Below are 19,248 nucleotides of genomic sequence, written 5' to 3'. Positions count from 1 at the left end.
TATGATTTTAAACACATCTGAGGGCTCGATTGTACCTGAGGAGACACTGGACAGCTTTGTCCTGGTTAATGCTGAGAACCTTCAGAAAGTTTTCTCCACAGTGAGACCCACCACATGTCCTTTAGATCCAATCCCCTCTTTACTTTTTAAAACACTTTATGGATTTTTTGAGGCTGAGCTTTTATACATGATGAATTGCTCTCTTCAGTTGGGTGTCTTCCCTGCTGCCTTTAAAACGGCGGTGGTGAGGCCCCTTCTGAAGAAGAGCAGTTTGGATTGTAATGATTTTAATAACTACAGACCTGTATCCAACTCACCATTTTTAAGTAAAATCTTAGAAAAACTTGTTTTTACTCAGATTACTGATTTTCTGAATGATAGACAGATCCTGGAGATATTCCAGTCTGGATTTAGGGTGAACCACAGCACAGAGACGGCTCTCCTAAAGGTTTTAAATGATCTTAGATGTAACTGGGACGCCCAAAAGCTCTCAGTCCTGGTGCTGCTGGATCTAAGCGCAGCCTTTGATACAGTAGACCACGCTATTCTTTTAAACAGACTGAAACACATGGTGGGCCTCTCTGGTGCTGTACACAACTGGTTCACTTCCTATCTCTCTGACAGAACTTTTATGGTGAGTATGGATACATGCTCCTCTAAGATCCATAAAATGACATGTGGTGTGCCTCAAGGGTCGGTTCTAGGCCCTGTACTTTTTAATTTGTATATGCTCCCTCTCGGCGGTGTCATCAGGAGGCATGGAGTGAACGTCCACAGTTACGCTGATGACACGCAGCTGTACATCTCTGTGTCTCCTGATGACACCAGACCAATGGATGCCCTTTTTAACTGTGTCTTAGATATAAGATCTTGGATGGCAGAAAACTTTTTACAGCTTAACCAGGACAAAACTGAAGTTTTAATTGTCGGTCCTGAGGCTCAGAGAGAGAAACTCTTGTCTAAATTAGAGGCATTTTCACTATGTCCTTCGCTACAAGTGAAAAACCTGGGTGTTATTTTTGACTCTGAGCTTGGTTTTATCCCACATATTAAACATGTAACCAAAATTGGATTTTATCATCTAAAAAATATAGCCAGAGTCGCCCTATTCTCTCTCGGGCCAACACGGAGATGCTGATGCATGCTTTTATTACCAGTCGCATTGATTACTGCCCTGCTCTCTGGTCTTCCTAAGAAGAATATTTCACCTTTACAACTCTTGCAAAACTCGGCAGCTCGTGTGCTGACGAAGACCAGAGGGCGGGCCCACATTACACCGGTTTTAGAATCGCTGCATTGGCTCCCCGTGTGTTTCAGGATCGATTTTAAAGTTCTTTTATTGGTTTTTAAATGTCTTAATGGTCTTGGGCCTTCTTATCTCTCAGATCTGCTTTTACCATACGAACCCTCGCGGACCCTGAGGTCCTCTGGTGCTGGCCTTTTGATTGTCCCTAAAGTCAGGACACATACTCACGGAGAGGCAGCTTTTCAGTGGTATGGTCCTCGTCTGTGGAACAGCCTGCCGGAGGAGCTCAGGGCCGCAGAGAACGTACATGTTTTTAAGAACAGGCTCAAGACCCACCTTTTTAATTTAGCTTTTACTTAACATTTATTTATTTTATGCTTATTTATTCTATCCTGTTATTCTATTATTAATTTAGGATTTACCTAATATTTATTGATTTTATTCTTATTCATTTTTTAATCTTCTTACTCTATTTATATTTATATTTATATTTATATTGTATCCTGTTCTTATTTATTTTATCATTTTACCCTGTATATATCCTATTGCGTCATATCTCCAGTGTTTCCTCGGAGGGCGCTCTCTGCACCAGGGCTGTGATCGACCGTGGCTGCTGGGTCTCTGGGGGTCCTCTCAGCCTGGCTGGGGGGCTTCTTTGCCTCCCTCCTGCTGTGTGCCCAGCCTGGAGGCTGCGGTCTGTGACCAGCTCCCGGTGCAGACGGCTCCCTGTTATAGTGTTTCCTCACTTGGCTCATGTGAACCCAGCCCAATTTTTACTCTTTAAGTGTGCGTGTATGCGTGTGTGTGTGTGAGTGTGGGGAGTGAGTTGGAGGGTGGGGTGGGCTGCTTTTAACCATGTAAAGCACTTTGTGCTACATTTTTTTTGTATGAAAAGTGCTTTATAAATAAAGATTGATTGATTGATGTGTTGGTCTGGTTTTTATTTCTCATCATTAAGTTTAGTGCACATATGCCAAACCTACATCAGACTTAGTGCTGTAACGTACTCTGGCCAAAATCTTGACTGCTTCTTAAAGCAATAAGCTGCATAGCTCTAGCTACAGTACTACAACATTGGCAAAGCCCATAGAAATCCAGCGATGCGTTTGTCTTGAAAATAGTCTCCTGCCTTAAATTTTCTAAAATTCCCCAATAATCTGAAACAGCGAGTGGAATAAAACACTAATGAGAGAGCTGAAGACCACCACCAACACTTGGCTTTGCAGTGACCCATCTTAGACTGGGTAGCTTACAAACTTCCATTATATAAACTGTGATTCATGATCCACTAGTGAACAGCGTCAAACTGATCATCTCCTTCTTTAGACCTCACCATGTCTTTAGCAGACATATTACCAATGCACCAGAGTGCATTGGTAATATGTCTGCTAAAGACATTAAGCTGCTTTGTGTTTATATATAGCAGGTAACACAGACGACACTAACTCTTTCTTATGTTTATGAAGAAGAAATAATGTTTAGATCAACATTTTACTTAAATGTCAGCAGTCGTAGTCCCACAAATGCAGATATTTTTGTCCTGGTTTAGTGTAACACTATTATCCATCCATCCATCCATTTTCATCCGCTTTGTCCGGGGCCGGGTCGCGGGGGCAGCAGCCTAAGCTGCGCTATTAACAAACCAAAAAAACCCAAAAATATTACAAACTATTTCATATCTACATTATAATTTCCCCCTTAACCTGTATGATGTGGCTAAAATTAACACAACTCTGAATGATAGATAATGTTAAAACCCTAAATCAGGGCTCCCACAGGACTGTTTTTTTTTTTTACAGGTTGAATCCTTATAATTACTTTGAAACACTTAATAACTTACATTTGAATAAGCCTGTAAGAACATATTTTTCCTTAGTGAGGTAAACCTAGAACGTTAATTTATTTCAGCTTCAGCTAACAATGACGGCACATCAACAATGCACTCTGTAACTGACCTGTGCCTTGGCCAGTTTTTCTCTCTTGGGCCAACCTCTTTGAAGACTCGAGTAAAGATCCATAGCTCTGACTAGGGATGGGTATCGTTTAGGTTTTATCCGATACCGGTGCCAAATCGGTACTTTTGAAACTGTGCCGGTGCTTAAACGGTGCTTAAAGAATGGAGAACACAAAATTGGTCCAAAAACCTCTCATGTTCAGCTGTTTTTTTGTAAAAAGATAACAATGTTAGCCTTTTCTGCAGCTATGGGGCATATATGGTATCACTGTTGGCTGGAAGCAGTGCTTAAACAATGGAAAAAACACAAACTTTGTCCTAAACCTCTCATGTTTAACTGTTTTCCTCTTTTTCTTTGGTCATTTTAGCCTTTTTGGCCAGGGTGAAGGGAGCATCTGCCATCAAACAAGAAGACAGCCGCATGTAACTACGTCTGTGTTTGCTAGTTCACCTTACATGCATTAATGTAATAACGTGGTTAGCCTACTCAACGTAAATTACACACGAACAACATGAAGCTACTCACGCAGAGAAGAACGGCTGCTGCTGCATCATCATCCTCATCATTTCTGCTACACTGGCAGGGCTAGGGGCCAGGACTCTCCTCTTCATGTTTTTGGGGGATGTTGCATAACAGGCAACCGACCCGCAGTAGATGTGCTCGGTGTGAGGTCTCGCAGCAAGCTATCAAATACGGCACATTTTTCGGCTTTTAAAAAAAACGCTATGCGTCGCCAGGTGTTTCATCGGATTCGAGGTGTTACCTCCTTTGACAGTATCACAGTATCAGCTTAAAGCACTTGTTGCTGCTGAGTTTGCATCTTTTGCTGTGAAGTACAGCCAGACTTTTGACCGCTTCACCTTGGGCATTTTTAATCTGTAGCTCTGCTCTAGAAGAACATACGTACCTGGCCCCGCCTACTATCCTCGGAAACGTAAAATGATTGGCTAGAATCCAAAGTGTGTGACATCTCAGGAAAAAAAAAGCACCGAAATGTGCGCTGCTTTTCGGTCTGGTTACTACCGTTTATGTCAGAACCGGTGCCATGATGACACCGGTACCCATCCCTAGCTCTGACCCACATGCACATGGACTTGCACGCCCTTGATGCCTTTTCCACCTAATAAGAGCGACACAATAAGAAACTAGGCCAAGCAAAAACATACTGAAACATTTCAGAATTTCTGATAGGTTATACTATCTGAAAAACCACGTTTAGTCATAATGATACAGTAAGAAGATGTTATTTTCACTGGCTCTGTTTGTACTTTGACATTTTTTAATCTGCCAAAATATCCAAACTGACCTTTTCAGGCATGAAATTAGGGTCATTGATGTATTTTTGTAGTTTCAGCAGGATCCTAGGTTTGATATTGTCCTTGTCATATTCTGTCAGACGCCTGAGAAAGTTGGGATCGCCCAGTAATTGCTTGGCACTTAGCCAGTCTGGTCTGTTAGGAGAGAAGAAAGTTAGTGAGACACTGTTAACAAATAAGGACTAAAGAAATGTCACGGTTGCTCGATACATTAGACCGTGACATTAGTTGAGCTTTTCAAAGTAATGAAAATTCTTTGGGCAGAACAGCAAGTTTCAAAATCCCAAAGAGGATATTGTGAAGATTTAATTCAGATCAACAATGCAGTAGATTAGTGAATGGTGAAATCTGCAAGTCATCTCTGTTTAATGTTAAACGCAAAATACATAAGATTGAAAAAATAGTCCCGTTGAAGTGAAGGAGTGATAAAGTTATTACATTATTGTGATTATAAAGAGTTGCACTTTTAGAAACCATCACCAGTGCAGGGTGGATACCTAATAAAAGTGTAACATGTTAAGAAGCTATTTATTTATCTATTATTTTTTTAAGAAAATAGTGCACACTCACTTGCAATCAAGCAAGATGCAGACAGACTCCATGACAGTCATCACAGGGCTGGGGGTTTAGTGAACATCTTGATCTCAGAGATGTCAGCCCTGTTAAGAGATCTGAGGGCCTGGTTGGCACTCTCTAAAGCTGGCAGAGCCTGATCTAAGTCCCTCTGTGCATCATCTGCAATGGCCTGGGTTTCTTCAGCCTTAACTCGGGCCAGTGCCTCATCTTCTTCTACTACTTTATGTACCTGTGACAAGGAGAATTATTTTAGTTATGCTCATGAAGTAATGACAAAGAGTTACCATGATTTATAATTGAAATATAGGCAACATCAGACACGTTTTTGAAAGTTTTGTGATAAAACACAGACAGACCTCATCAGCCTTGTCTTGACCTACAGCCAATTTCTCCATGAGGGCATCGACATCAGTAGATTTTTGTTTGAGGACTGGCTCCAGAGCAGAAAGGTCCACCTTCATTTTGTCTACAAGCTCATTGGTCTCCAGCAGCTTAGTGACACCATTCTTTACACGATCCCTGGCCTATACAGTAACACACGCATACATAATTATCATGTTTGATATTATTGACATAACTCATGATGCATTACAGTCACAGTAAAAATAAAACTGACTATGAGTACTCACCACCAGCTAATGTCTCTAGCTGCTATTTTTCCTACACAATATCAGGTAACGATTCATCATCAACAACATATGTGAAAAATCGCCCATAATTGTGTTGACATACCAGAACTAACTGCTGTCTCTTGTTGCCAAGCATGCTGAGGTAGAGGTTGATAAGCTCTAGATAGGAGGTAGGTGTGGTGTAGTACCGGCGTCTCAGCTCTAAGTAGAAGCGCTCAGCCATTTCAGTGACACTAACGTGTATCTCGACACATATCGCAGAGATGTTCTGCTTCAGCTTCTCATTGCCAAAGTCCACATTCTGGAAAAAGGCCTCAGAGACAGAGAGCAGCGCCTCCCGGGGCCACTGAGCACCAGAACGTACAGCGAAAGAGAGGAAAGTGACATAAAGTTAGCAGCGAGGACAACGATTTGTAGCTTTGACCTTTAGCTCCTGTCAACTGAACAGTTATTCAGCAGATGGACATAAAACATTTATTTAAAAATAGAAATTGTAAAAAGATTTTTTTAAAGTAATAAGTTCAAACGAAGCTTAAAAAATATAAACTACAACTTCCATGACGATGATGAAACTATTTTTTTCTATAAAAAGGGACATGAATAGGATTACCTTAAAGCTATAGATTATGAAAAAGAATTCAATCTAAAGGGACGGTGGTGTAAATAAAAAAAAGGGTTATTTTAGAAATATTTTACATGAACAAGAGTGATTCCATCGACAAGGGTAGTGACGTATATACTGAGTGATTCATATATATCAGTATACCCGCATAAACCAGTCAATAGTGCAGCAGTGAACCAGTGAAGGAAACATGCGACATCGGGACCTGAAAGCATCGCCCACAGGGCTCATACACAGCACAATGTGTCGTTTTTCTTGAACACGGGAGATGAAAAACTGGAACACCTGAACGCACCATGACAGACACGTAAAAAAGACACACACACATAGAAGATCACAACAGGCAAACAGCATCAGCTCTCATGTGTTCTTTCCTTTTGCCTGGGACACTGATTTTAACTGTCTGCTTTCATACAGTCTGTGGAAATTTTAGCCCATAGTGGGAATCTCAGATGCTTTGCTAGGTGTTTATTATCTTCTTTAAACAACTCAAAGGTCAGGCTTCATCATCCTTCTCTCATATTAGAAATTAATGTTTAATTTCATTTTTTTTTTATCGTGTTGAAGATCTATGTACTGTCGCTGAAAACACTAAGTGATTATATCTGGTAGTTAAAGAATGATTTCCTACATTTAAGAAAAGCCACAACACTTTTCAGGATATGAACATTCGTGACTCCACGTTCGTCCCACATTCTAATTTGTTAAACACTTTGGGTCGTATCCAAAACAAAGTTCTGTGTCGAGATTGTATTTTTCATTTTTGCTAACTGTAACTTTATCCTAACTTTCACAGAAAATTTTAATTCATTTATTTTCTGACAAATAATGCAGATATGCTGTATTTAAAAGTTACTGCTTAAATGACACATGTTTTATAAACCTTATGTATTTACATAAGTACCGTACATACCTCATCCCTGCTCTCTTCACTGATTCCAGCCTCTCTGGCTTTAGGGCGGGTAGCAGCAAGCACTTGTTCTAGCTCGTCTTTTTCAAAGAGGTTAGGCACCTCACCAGAGTTTAAGCATGTTGTTTAAATCCTCCAAAAAATCTTCTACTACAATCTACAACAGATTTAATAGTTAAACACAGTAAGTACACAGAAACTTAAATACTGTAAGTATTTTTGTGGCTCAATCTTTTTGCAATACCTGAGTATCTGTAAAGAGGAGCACCATATCTTTGCCCTCCACACCAGCCATCTTGTAGAGCCTCCTCAAGTCTTCATGGAAGCTGTCATAGTTATACCCTCCGCTCAACTCAATCTCAAAGCAGCGGCACCCACACATGTGGGCTGCCAAGCGAGTGAGTGACTGCTTGCCTGTACCTCCCACCCCGACTAACAAGGCATTGCCTCGCTCCTGGCGAATTATACGAGCAATCCTAAAAAAATAATAAGATTATTTCGTTCCATATGGCACATGCATCGTGTCATTTAGAAAATGTACTGCTAGCTATAATCAGATCAAATCACTTGATATGACACTACCTTTAAAAAAAAAAAAATCGGAAGATGTGCAGTTAAATTTTATTACTGACGTTAAAATAAGAAAGAGTGCCTGCATTTTACTTATGTGGAAGGTATGTCTGCTAATTAGACATGCAAGTAATTATTATTATGGATAAATGATCCTTACAGTCCATATCACAGGCATTGCATGTTCTATTTTAAAACCAATAAAACACAATCACTCGTATTGCTACTGCCCTTTGGGTGACTCAGTTTGTCCCAACTACAGCTAAAATAAATCAACTACCTGTTAAGAAACTACACAAAAACAAGTTAAATTCACTCACCTGGAGACATGTTCAATGGCATCCTGGAAGAAAACCAGCTTGATCTCCTTGGAGAAGGTCATGTTGTAATCATCAAGATAGTCCTGAAGTACAGTCTGGATCTTATTCATGTCTGTCAGGTCTTCATACAGGCGATCTTTTTCTGCATGCATCTATGTGGATGATGGTGGACACAGAACAAAACTGCAAATCAGTAAATAATGTGCAGTATTTTTGTGTCGACCTGTAAATAAGTTGCTTGGAGGAAAACCTGACCTTGATGAAGTCCCCAAATATTATGGGATGAGACACAAAATGTGAAGACTAAGTGGATGTCAAAATATCGCCCTGGCAAAAAAGAGAGGTCTATCTTAAACCCATAAAGCCAAAATATAGATTTTGAGCTGATAACAATTAACTGAGCATTCAGAAAATAAAGTCTGAGGCTGGACTGTGAGAGTTCTTACTGGCCATCTCACAGATGATGGTGTTGAAGTAGGTCTTATCTTGGGTGTTGATGAGTCGGTCATGAAATACGCGCTGGCATTCATGGCAGAAAAGGCGGAAGATCTGGGTCTTGTCTCTTACTTGACTTGGCTCACACTGCAGTATGCCTGGTAAGCAACAGAGAGAATCTATATACTCACAACAAGCTTGAAAATCAACATTTGGTAAGACTATCTTTATTCTTCAACACAGTCTGAACATTTAGGTAAGCTTCTTGCAGTTTTTGAAAGTAGTCTTCAGGATTAGTTCTTCAGGTTTGTATTCAAAGCTCTTATTTATAGCTTGACTTCCTCTTGTTCCATTCCCTGTATAGATGATCCCACACTACTTCAATAATGTCAAGGTACAAACTCTGAGGAATCCAGTTCTTGTGTAATTTAGCAAACCTTAACCATTTCTCCCTCTCTTAAAACGGGATTCTTTTTGAGACCCACCCTTCCAACGAGACCACTTCTGATAAAAACTGAAATGCATCTCTCAGGTCCTGTGTCGGGACTTTCCTGCATATTTTTTCTATTTCTTAGGGACATTTAGATACTATATCTGAAGTAGGTTGTTCTTTTGTGCTCTACTTGTCCTGTTTCCCCAGATTATTTAAGGGCACACCATCCTGAGATAGGTCAAATTCAGTTAATAATCTGCGACTCACCTTGTCATTGTAAAAGAAAATTTTATGATGGTCAAGTTGTGCTATTTTTGGCATTTCTCATAGATTCAAGAGATGGCAACAAAGTTTTTGCAACAGGCTGCTAGTAACAAAGTGCCCGAAGATACAATCTGAAATTGGTTCTTTGTGAAGTTTGTTATGTGTAGACTTGTGCTGGTTCAGCTCTCGAGTTAGGGGCGTTTTTCCTGCTTGAATGGTTCACAGGTCAGTGTTAAGCCACTTAACAAACCAAGAAAATAATTCTTCTGAAAATAGTCAGATACAAGGACTGGATTGCCAATGACTGAAAAAGCAGCCAAAGACCAAAGGAATACTCACCCTGGACACACTTGGAGAGGTCCCGGAGATTAAAAACATAGTGGGACTTCCTGGGGTGGGCAGCAGATCCACACTTAAACAGTTATAAATCTCCACAGCTGCATGCACAATCTGTCCGGCACAGTCCTTCACTGCCCGGGAAAACTCAGAGGAAACCATTCAGTATAGCCTGGAAGGAGGTTGGGTATGAAAAGTGGTTGTAACACAAATGAGAGGGAATGAAGAGGGGTATACTGAAAATTACATATACTGGCGGAGCAGGAAATGGAAAAATTAAAACATTTAAAGTAAGTGCAACATCTCATAGAGAGAAGTTCATGGATATAACACATACAGACTGCTCAATAGAAATTCTTAATCTATCAAGATTAACTTAAACTAATAATAAATAAGCACGGACATGATATCTTTTGAACTGTAAACACTACTCCCTAAAATGTAATTCTGTACATACGTGTGTGTGTGTGTCAGTATTTTGGAGGACTCCTGACTTTGAAGATCTGTTTGAGGCTGGTGTCCGAGGGTGTTGGCAGGCACAACATGCTGAAGTGGCGAATAAGTCTGGGGGGTCACAGGATTTCGCCCCCCTCCTGGAGGAGCACATGAGATGAGATGAGATAGCCTTTATTTGTCAGCTGCAGGTCTTTTGCCCACAACCGAGATGACAGACCTTGCCGACCGTACATACAATACAAACATCACATTGGGGAGACAGGTCAGGCCAGGTAGCGAGGAAAAAAACATTGAAATGTGCAACACAGAAGGATAATACAGGAATGCACAGATATCAACACACCACAGCACAATAAACACAGACAGCAACATGGGAAAGTGTTCCAGTGTGTACATCTGATCTGGGACCGCTGCAATCTTTCTACTGCGCCTCCAGCTGACCTGATGTCCACATCAGAGGGGAGGTAAGCGTTGGAGGTGGCGTTGGATCCGGGGTAGGGAGGGTGATGCGTCGGTGAGTGCTTATCAGTATCAGTATATGCATGTGTGTGCGTGTCCATAGTTCAGCTGAGACAGTGTCCTTCGCCCTGCCAGGCTAAGTAAACAGTCTTCCAGCCAACCCAGGTGGCCTTGCAGGGAATGGGAAGGAACAGACTCAACACAGTCGTTATCAGGGAGTTGTTGTTCGGCTCCAGCCTTGAGCTGGCGCCGAAGGGGTAGCCGGGTTATGATGGTAATTGAGAATTTCAAGCTGTTTTTAACACTCCGACACTGGTCTCTCAGTCTCCCGTTAATAGCTGCGAGCTTCTCCGTGATGTTATTAGCCGTCGATTCTGTGGACTTGTCACTCTTTTTGCTCACATAGCAGATTCTGAGACCTCACGACCGCAGCCAACTGATCCGAGGTGTAATCCAGCTCCGCCCAGAGATGTTGTTCTGAGTTGATTCTTTCCTGATGTAATCCAACATACATACGCTCAAAGGTGTTATTCTGAGCATTCACTGCAGTTGTAAGCGCCTCCAAGCTCTTAACCATGCTGCCTTCAGTGAGCCCTTTATGAGAAGTCGCACCTGTCGTTCCAATCCCAGCGGGCAGTCTTGTGGGCGTTTGAACAGCCGGTTCCGCTCTCTTAATTCTCCGATAAGCCAGGGCCAAGCCAGCTCCGATCAGCAAGAACCCTGTTATCATGGTTCCAAATAGGTAGATATCTTCAGCGTCCTCGATCGACAGTCCCGCCAGGCACACGATCCTCTGCCACCCGTCCATCGTGTATCCGGCAGGGAAAGTCCCTCCAGGGCACTCGGGTTCTCCCGAGCCCAGACTTCTCGTTAAAGGGTGTCAATAGCATTCAGAGACCAGTTGATCAAATCCATAATGCTGCTGTAATGGTCATTTCCTGAGAAGAAAAAGAAAGAATAAAGGGACTACTAAACAGCTGATAAAACGCTAGTATGTTACTTTTTCCTGACATGTCACCATTGACAATAAAATGTTCCATTTAAGATGAGGGGTTCCTTGTGTGGGGCATTTAAAGACAGTACAGAAATGTTCTAAAATCAGTTGTGCCTGTGTGTATATGTGTGTTTGTATAGCACAAGTTAAGGTAGTAAACATTCTATGGATGATGCACTGATCACAGACCACTTTTAATTTCGTTGTACCTGCGACAATGACAATAAAGACATTCTGATTCCCATTTTATAAATGGCAAGAAAAAAAGCTAACAAATAGCCCACAAGATTAAAAACAGCAAACAGAACAAATGAGGTTTTTAACCATGCTCAAAAACTGAACACGGGGAAAACATCCATAGTAGCCGAGTCTAGAACGATTTTGTCTTTACTTGTAGGCAATCTTTATGGGAACTAGAATGTACATGTTAACTTGTTATTTTCTCTTATATCGCGAGAGTACTGTTGCCCGCGAAGAGTTGTTGTTGGTGTAGAGAAAAATGGCGTAACGAATAAAGCGCTTGGAATGAGACTACGACGCCGTGTCTTTTGAGTTAACAGTACAGACACTAAAAATAAAAGGTTAAGACTTATGAGCAATTAACTTATAGCTAGTCTAGAACAGCCGTGCTAGTAGAACTGTCCTACCCTTGTTTTAGATACGTGCTTGTACTTATAGGAAACATGCCCCATAATCTTTCTAAAATCTGAAAATGCTCCTTCTTGTGGTTTTGTTTTTAAACTGTTTGGAAAAGTCTAAAATAGATAACCTCAACTGCAACCAGAGTTAATGTTGAAGAAGAACTTCTTTCTGTCATAAAACCCAGAAAAGTCCTGGAACTGACGCAGGAGTTCTATAGGAGGCTGAGATCCAGAACTGTCCAGCTTAGGCATATTCAAGTCATCCACAAAGACCACCAACTTCTTGTTTCCTGGAGAGAAAAATAATAAATATTCAAGAAGAAAAAAGTAAACGTGTAAGCACTATTGGATGAATGGCCAGGCAGTAGATGTGTAGGTGAATAGTGGAAGCAACTCTTTTACCTAAGATGTTCTTTCTCTTTTTCTCCAGTTTGGACTCAATGACCTCCTGTGTACGGGCAGAGGAGGTCTGAGCAGAGAAGTTGATGAAGACAGGAAGATATCCTGCACTTTCCTGGATCCTGTTAAGCAGGCCCCGGGCCACCACAGTCTGCAAGAACACGTTCATCAATTACTTTTCACATATAAATTTTGATATCTGCATTCCTTTCTAAATTGCAACACCAAAATATTACCTTTGCTTCAGCACCATGGATATTTTGGATATGAAACCTAAACTAAGCACTGCTGCAGACTCGTGCCATTTCCTCTCTAAAACTCCTCAGCATTTTATTAATACGTCACCATCATCAGGGCTCTAGACTAACTTTTTGCCATGGGCGTGCCGGTACGCCTAACTTTTTAAAGTTGGGCGTACCAGCACAAAAGTTAGGCGCACACAAATTTTATAATAATTAATATAATGTGCTTTTTCAGCATTCAAAGATTGATGACACCGTGTCAGAGCACTGGCTATGAATTTCAGAAGCATCAGGCCTTAACAGAAAAGTTAGCAATAGTTCTTTTCCTATTACAGCTACATCCACTTCTGTCGTGCCTAGGCTGCTCACTAGGGCTGGGTATCATCACTGATTTCTATAATCCATTCGATTCCGGTTTTCAAAGTCCCGATTCGATTCAACTTAGCCTCAGACAGTCAGAAATATTATAATTTAGGGCTGCTCAATTAATCGAATTTTAATCACGATTACGATCTGGGCTTTCAACGATCATTAAAAATGACTGAGCCGATTATTAGCCCCTCCCTCATTTATCCGCGACACCTTAAAGGCCGGTCCGTGAAAATATTGTCGGGCATAAACCGTCCGTGGCGCAAAAAAGGTTGGAGACCGCTGATTAAGAGGACCCGAGGGAAGCTCGGAAAGCTAAGCAGGAGTTATTTGGAGAGGAGAGTGACTGCTGTTGGTTGAAAAGAGAGTTTAAAAAAAAAAACTTCAGTGGTGTTGCACACTATTTTATATTATTTTTTAAAGTCATTGTTAACCCTTTAAAGCCGGTCAGAGCAGCACGCTCCATTTTGTGTAACTATTTTTAAATCCCTGTAGAACCTGGACCGTGTAAGCTAGCACAATAATTTGTTTTGCATATGAAACCGGAGGAGTTGTACTTACATCTGATGCCATCAGCTTGTCCTCGGTCACGGTTTCCTTCCACATAAAGCTTTGCAAAAATTGCATAAAAAGCGCTTGCAGGAACAAAAACATAATATTCCAGAAACACGCTTTGCCGATCTGATCAGCTGTTCGTAACACTTCCCACAGTGAAACAGACGTCAGCGCGAACTATCGAAACCGGAAGTGACGTCATTTTCGCGGAAATTGTAGTTTTTTACTTCAGAATCAGAATCAGAATCAGAATACTTTATTGATCCCTGGGGGAAATTATTTTTTGTTACAGTGCTCCATTTTAAACCAACATTAAGACAAGACAGACAATACGCTAACTAAGAATAGTACAATATATACATATATATACATACATACATACATAAGTCACTTATAAATAAATATTTGGAAAAGAAACATGTGTAGTTGTAGCAGCAAACAGTGTGTTAAGTGGATGCGTTGTACAGGGAGATGGCCACAGGCAGGAATGATTTCCTGTGTCGTTCAGTGGTGCTTTTCGGTAATCTCAGTCTCTCACTGAACGAGCTCCTGTGACTGACCAACATGTCATTGAGTGGGTGGGAGGTGTTATCCAACATTGTCTTTATCTTGGACAGCATCCGCCTCTCCGACACCACCTTGAGGGAGTCCAGCTCCATCCCCACAACATTGCTGGCCTTACGGGTTAGTTTATTAAGTCTTGTAGGCCTTAAAAGCCTATACTGGTCATGTTTGACTTTTCTGAATAGTTTCTGGGATGCTTAGAACTCGAATTGCACTGCTGGAAATATTTTATTTTGATGCACCTGCTGTTTTCTTTGCAAATTTGCATCATAGGATTGTTTTTTCGTTTTTCCTGCAGTATATAAAAATTGGTGTATCTCCAAAATAAAACTATGAAGACACTCAAAATAAATTTCCTGTTGTTGTAAACTATTTTTTGCAACTTTTTTGTATTTAAAGTTTTGAGGGATAAACCTCTTAAATTTCTCCAAGTAGAAATATATGTAAAAAACAAAAAACAAAAACGATTTTCAAATTTTTTTGTAGTTTATTGCACTTTTTTGCAATTACCGTATTTCCCGGACTACAAAGCGCACCTGAATATTAGCCGCAAAAGCTAAAATCAGGGGAAAATCCTGTTTTGTACATACATTAGCCGCACCTGACTAAAAGCCGCAGGTGTTTCAATGTTGACTTATCATATGTAAGAGAATATGCACAAAGGGAATTGTCAGGAAAGAGATGGCTGTTTGGAGACACACCCCTTTTATTAATATTTTGAAAAACAAGTTATGGGTACATATTTGCACATGTAGTACATAGCAGTAACCTACAGCACACCAGAAAAATAGATTCGGACTACCTTTTAGGCTCAGGTGCAGTGACATGGAGAAGAAAAGTCAGTCATTCACCATCTTTCTCTTCTTCCTGCGCACTAAAACCACCAAAGTCCTCTTCTCCAATGTCGGAAACGAACAGGCTCAGGATGGCTTCGTCATCCACTCTCCGCTTCTCTCCTTCGTTGTCACTTTCAAAACCAAAGAAATCCTCGTTGTCAGTGTCAGAGTCGAACACCCTCAGAAGGGCCGTGGCGGTGTCCTCCTCTCCATCATGCAGCAGTCCAGCCCTTCAAAATCCGTTGGTGATCGTGGATGTTTTCGCACTTTTCCACGCTGTCAGAATCCACCGGTGGAGTTGGGCATAACTTGCTTTTCGCAAGTTTATCGCCGCTCGTCATCCACGCCTCCCGCTGAATGCGTAGCGCTACTTTGAAGTTTGTTTTTCGCGCTACTTCGTACGGCACTACGTTGCCTGGCGGACGGACATGTGACTAACATACCACTCTTGAACCTCGATCCTTCCGCCAGGCAACGTAGTGCCGTACAACAGCGGAACAAACAAAACAAATCGTCTTACGATATCACAAAAATCATGGAAAATCCATAGAAAAGCCGCACCTGACTAAAAGCCGCAGGGTTCAAAGCTTGTGCAAAAAGTAGCGGCTTATAGCCCGACAATTACGGTAATGTAGTTACTATGGACTTAATGGAGACATATTATTAAAATATGGGCTATAAAAGTTGTATAGCAACTTGAAATGCTCCCACAAATGGCACTACAACATGTAAAAAAACAATATAAGCTCTGGCGGACTTGGTTCTATGGTAGGACTTAAAGAGTTAAATAAATATCGTCAAATAATCGAGATCTCAATTTCAGTGAAAATAATCGTGATTATCATTTTTGCCATAATGCTCCATCTATAGAGAGAGAGAGAGAGAGAGAGAGAGAGAGAGAGAGAGAGAGAGAGAGAGAGAGAGAGAGAGAGAGATTTATTAGGGGTGCAACGATACACAAAATTCACGGTTCGGTTCGATTCGATACTTTGGTGTCACGGTTCGATATTTTTTCGATACAAAAAAAATGTTCATGCCTTTTTAATTTGTCATTTATTAAAATTATAAATATATATTTTAACTCAAAAGTACAGTTTTTAAATTTAACCCTAACCCTTGTGCGTGTTTTTTATTTTGACAGCGAATGCGCACCTGCGGACCACTTATGTGCAGCCCTGGTTATTTAGCTCGTCATATCGCAGCCACAGAAATTATTTTGTCCATGAAACCATAAAGCTGCACTTTCTTTTTGCCTTATAGTCTCATTTGTCATAACTTCTCCGTTTTGTGGTAAGCTTTTCTTTGGCTGTCACTTCTTCACCCTGACCTGTCTTATTTGGCTCAGCAGAACTAAAATATATATCTGTCTGTGAAGGTTCTCAGTCATCCAGGTCATCGTAGTCAAATATATATCCTGCTGCTTTTACACATGCACTCACATAAGCTCAGCGATTCTCTGCGCGATCAACCTCTCACATGTTTAAGCTGCGGGAGATTTCACTTGTCATGTTTGCATAGTAAGCTAACGATTAATAAGACGATGTCAGAGGAATTGGTGCACAAATTATCATCACTCACAGATCAGTGCTGTCATTGCAAAGTGAAAGCAAAAAAACAAGCGCAAATTCAAACGCGATTTCAATATGTCACATATTGACAGTGGCTCACCGATGCCAATGACATAATTACCCAGCTACATTTCTGAAAGAATGCAAAAGCATTGACATATATTTTTCCTACAATAGCCCGACGGGCAGGGCAGAGAGATTTTTGTAGCCCGACTGGAAAGATCGCTAGCTCCGGGACGTCGGGCTAGCGATTTTGCAAGCCCTGTATCTGATTGAGGAATCACTCATCTTTGGAAAAGAGAGTTTATTACAGAGAAATGTCTCTTTCCAAAATAAAAGCTATACTATCCGCTTCTTCTGGGCTATATTCTCAGCAGCATATTAAACATATCAGGTCCCCATAAGGAGAATCACGTGCTAACAGCTGTCTAAATGACTCGGCTAAAGTTAGTAGCATGCTTGTTGTTTTTGTCTTTGCACTAGGATGATGTCGGCGTAAATGTGCAGTCATATTCGTTGTGTTCCCACTAGTGCTTTCAGGTTAATCTCGTTGAAATGACCTTAACGCCACAACACGGCAAATCTCCGTTAACGAGCTACCGCCGATCGCCCCGTGCATGGGGCTAGACGGCCAACACGTTAACGAGCTAACTGCGCTAACACACTAGCTCCCACCCATGTAATTGAGCATTGCGTGGCACATCCAACATACTGTTTTACTTTAGTCCATGACTCGCTTACCTTCAGGGTCATACGTCACATGAAAACCAAAATAATTCCAAACGCCAGATCTGAATGAGGGTGGGGGAGGTTCAATTTGCCTGTTGCAAGGAGAGCTTAACTTCTGTCTCGCTAGCTTGCCCTGCGCTCTTCCTTCTGACTATGCTGTCTGTGTTGAGCGTTCAGTGGATCTGCGCTCGACAGTGCAGCCTAGGCGGAGTAGTCGAACGCAGATTCACTGAGCGCTCAACACAGACAGCATCGTCAGAAGGAAAGTTGATCAAATAAATTACAAATGTTGTATTGTTCGATACATATGCGTACCGAACCGAAAGCACTGTATCGAACGGTTCAATATCGATACGAATATCGTTGCACCCCTAATATATATCCATAAAAACCTAGAAGAACCGCCTGACAGATTCATTGTTTCTGGAATTGGAAGTTTAACTGAGAGAATATCAAGTTTCGCAGACTTCCACATCAAGAATTTTGTACCAACTTTGAACTCTTACAAAAAGGATAGCTCTAATGTTTTGCTTTTCCTCAAAGACTTCCCATCATTTGATACAGATATAATATTGTGCACTTTTGATATTGAATCTTTCTATACTAGGACTGGGCGATATATCGAGGTTTTTAAAAATATCGATATATTTTTATATGAGATATGAGATGTGACAACATCGTTTATATCGACTTAGTATATGTTACGTTATAATCATACTTGTTTGCCTCTTCAGAATCAGAATCAGAATGGGTTTATTGCCAGATGTTGAGGTTTACAACATTAGGAAATTGCTGCGGTGCTTCAGTGCAGACAATAAGAATTAAAGTGCTATGTAGAAAGAAAGATATGTGCATGAGATATACATGAGATATATACATGAGAATAAGAATTATGAGTGCTACGTAGAAAGATATATACATGAGTGCAGGTGGTGATCAGTGCCAGACATGAAATGATGCAGTGACACAGCGTAGGGTCATGTGTTAGTGGCGGGGACAGTCATGTGGTTATTGTTCATGTGTCCAACAGCAGAGGGGAAGAAACTGTTCTTGTGGCGAGAGGTTCTGGTGCGAATGGACCGGAGCCTCCTGCCTGAGGGGAGCAGGTCAAACAGACTGTGTCCAGGGTGAGAAGGGTCAGCTGAGATCCGGGCTGCACGCCGCAGTGTCCTGGAGGTGTACAGGTCCTGCAGAGATGGGAGTCTGCAGCCAATCACCTTCTCAGCAGAGCGCACAACACGCTGCAGTCTCTGTTTGTCCCTGATAGTGGCTCCAGCGTACCACACGGTGATGGAGGAGGTGAGGATGGACTCGATGATTGCAGTGTAGAATTGCATCATCGTCCGTGTTGGCAGGTTGAATTTCTTCGGCTGCCTCAGGAAGTACATCCTCTGCTGGGCTTTCTTGATGACGGAGGTGATGGTGGGCTCCCACTTCAGGTCCTGGGTGATGGTGGTACCCAGGAAGCGGAATGAGTCCACAGAGGTGATGGGGGTGTCAGTCAGGATGATGGGGGGGAGTGGGGCTGTGTGCTTCCTGAAGTCCACAATAATCTCCACTGTCTTCTGGGCATTCAGCACCAGGTTGTTGTGGCTGCACCAGGACACCAGACGTTCAACCTCCCTCCTGTAGGCAGACTCATCCCCGTCAGAGATGAGCCCAATGACGGTGGTGTCATCTGCGAACTTGATTAGCTTGACAGACTGGTGGGTGGAGGTGCAGCAGTTGGTGTACAGGGAGAAGAGCAGAGGAGAAAGAACACAGCCCTGAGGGGAGCCGGTGCTGATGGTCCGGGAGTCCGAGACATTCTTCCCCAGCCTCACG

General features: G+C 41.7%; 1 pseudogene; it reads right to left on the bottom strand.

Moving 5' to 3' along the window:
- The window catches only part of LOC146614102 (dynein axonemal heavy chain 6-like), a 53,422-nt pseudogene extending 40,692 nt beyond the window's left edge, over positions 1–12,730 (bottom strand).
- Between the last annotated feature and the right edge of the window lie 6,518 nt (positions 12,731–19,248).

The sequence above is a fragment of the Diplotaxodon limnothrissa genome, linkage group LG18 (assembly GCF_057381915.1).
Source record: "Diplotaxodon limnothrissa isolate DT_005_m linkage group LG18, D_limnothrissa_male_GT1.1, whole genome shotgun sequence".
Classification (NCBI taxonomy): domain Eukaryota; kingdom Metazoa; phylum Chordata; class Actinopteri; order Cichliformes; family Cichlidae; genus Diplotaxodon; species Diplotaxodon limnothrissa.
The sequence above is the reverse complement of the archived record's forward strand: the minus strand, read 5'-3'. Positions and strand labels throughout refer to the sequence as shown.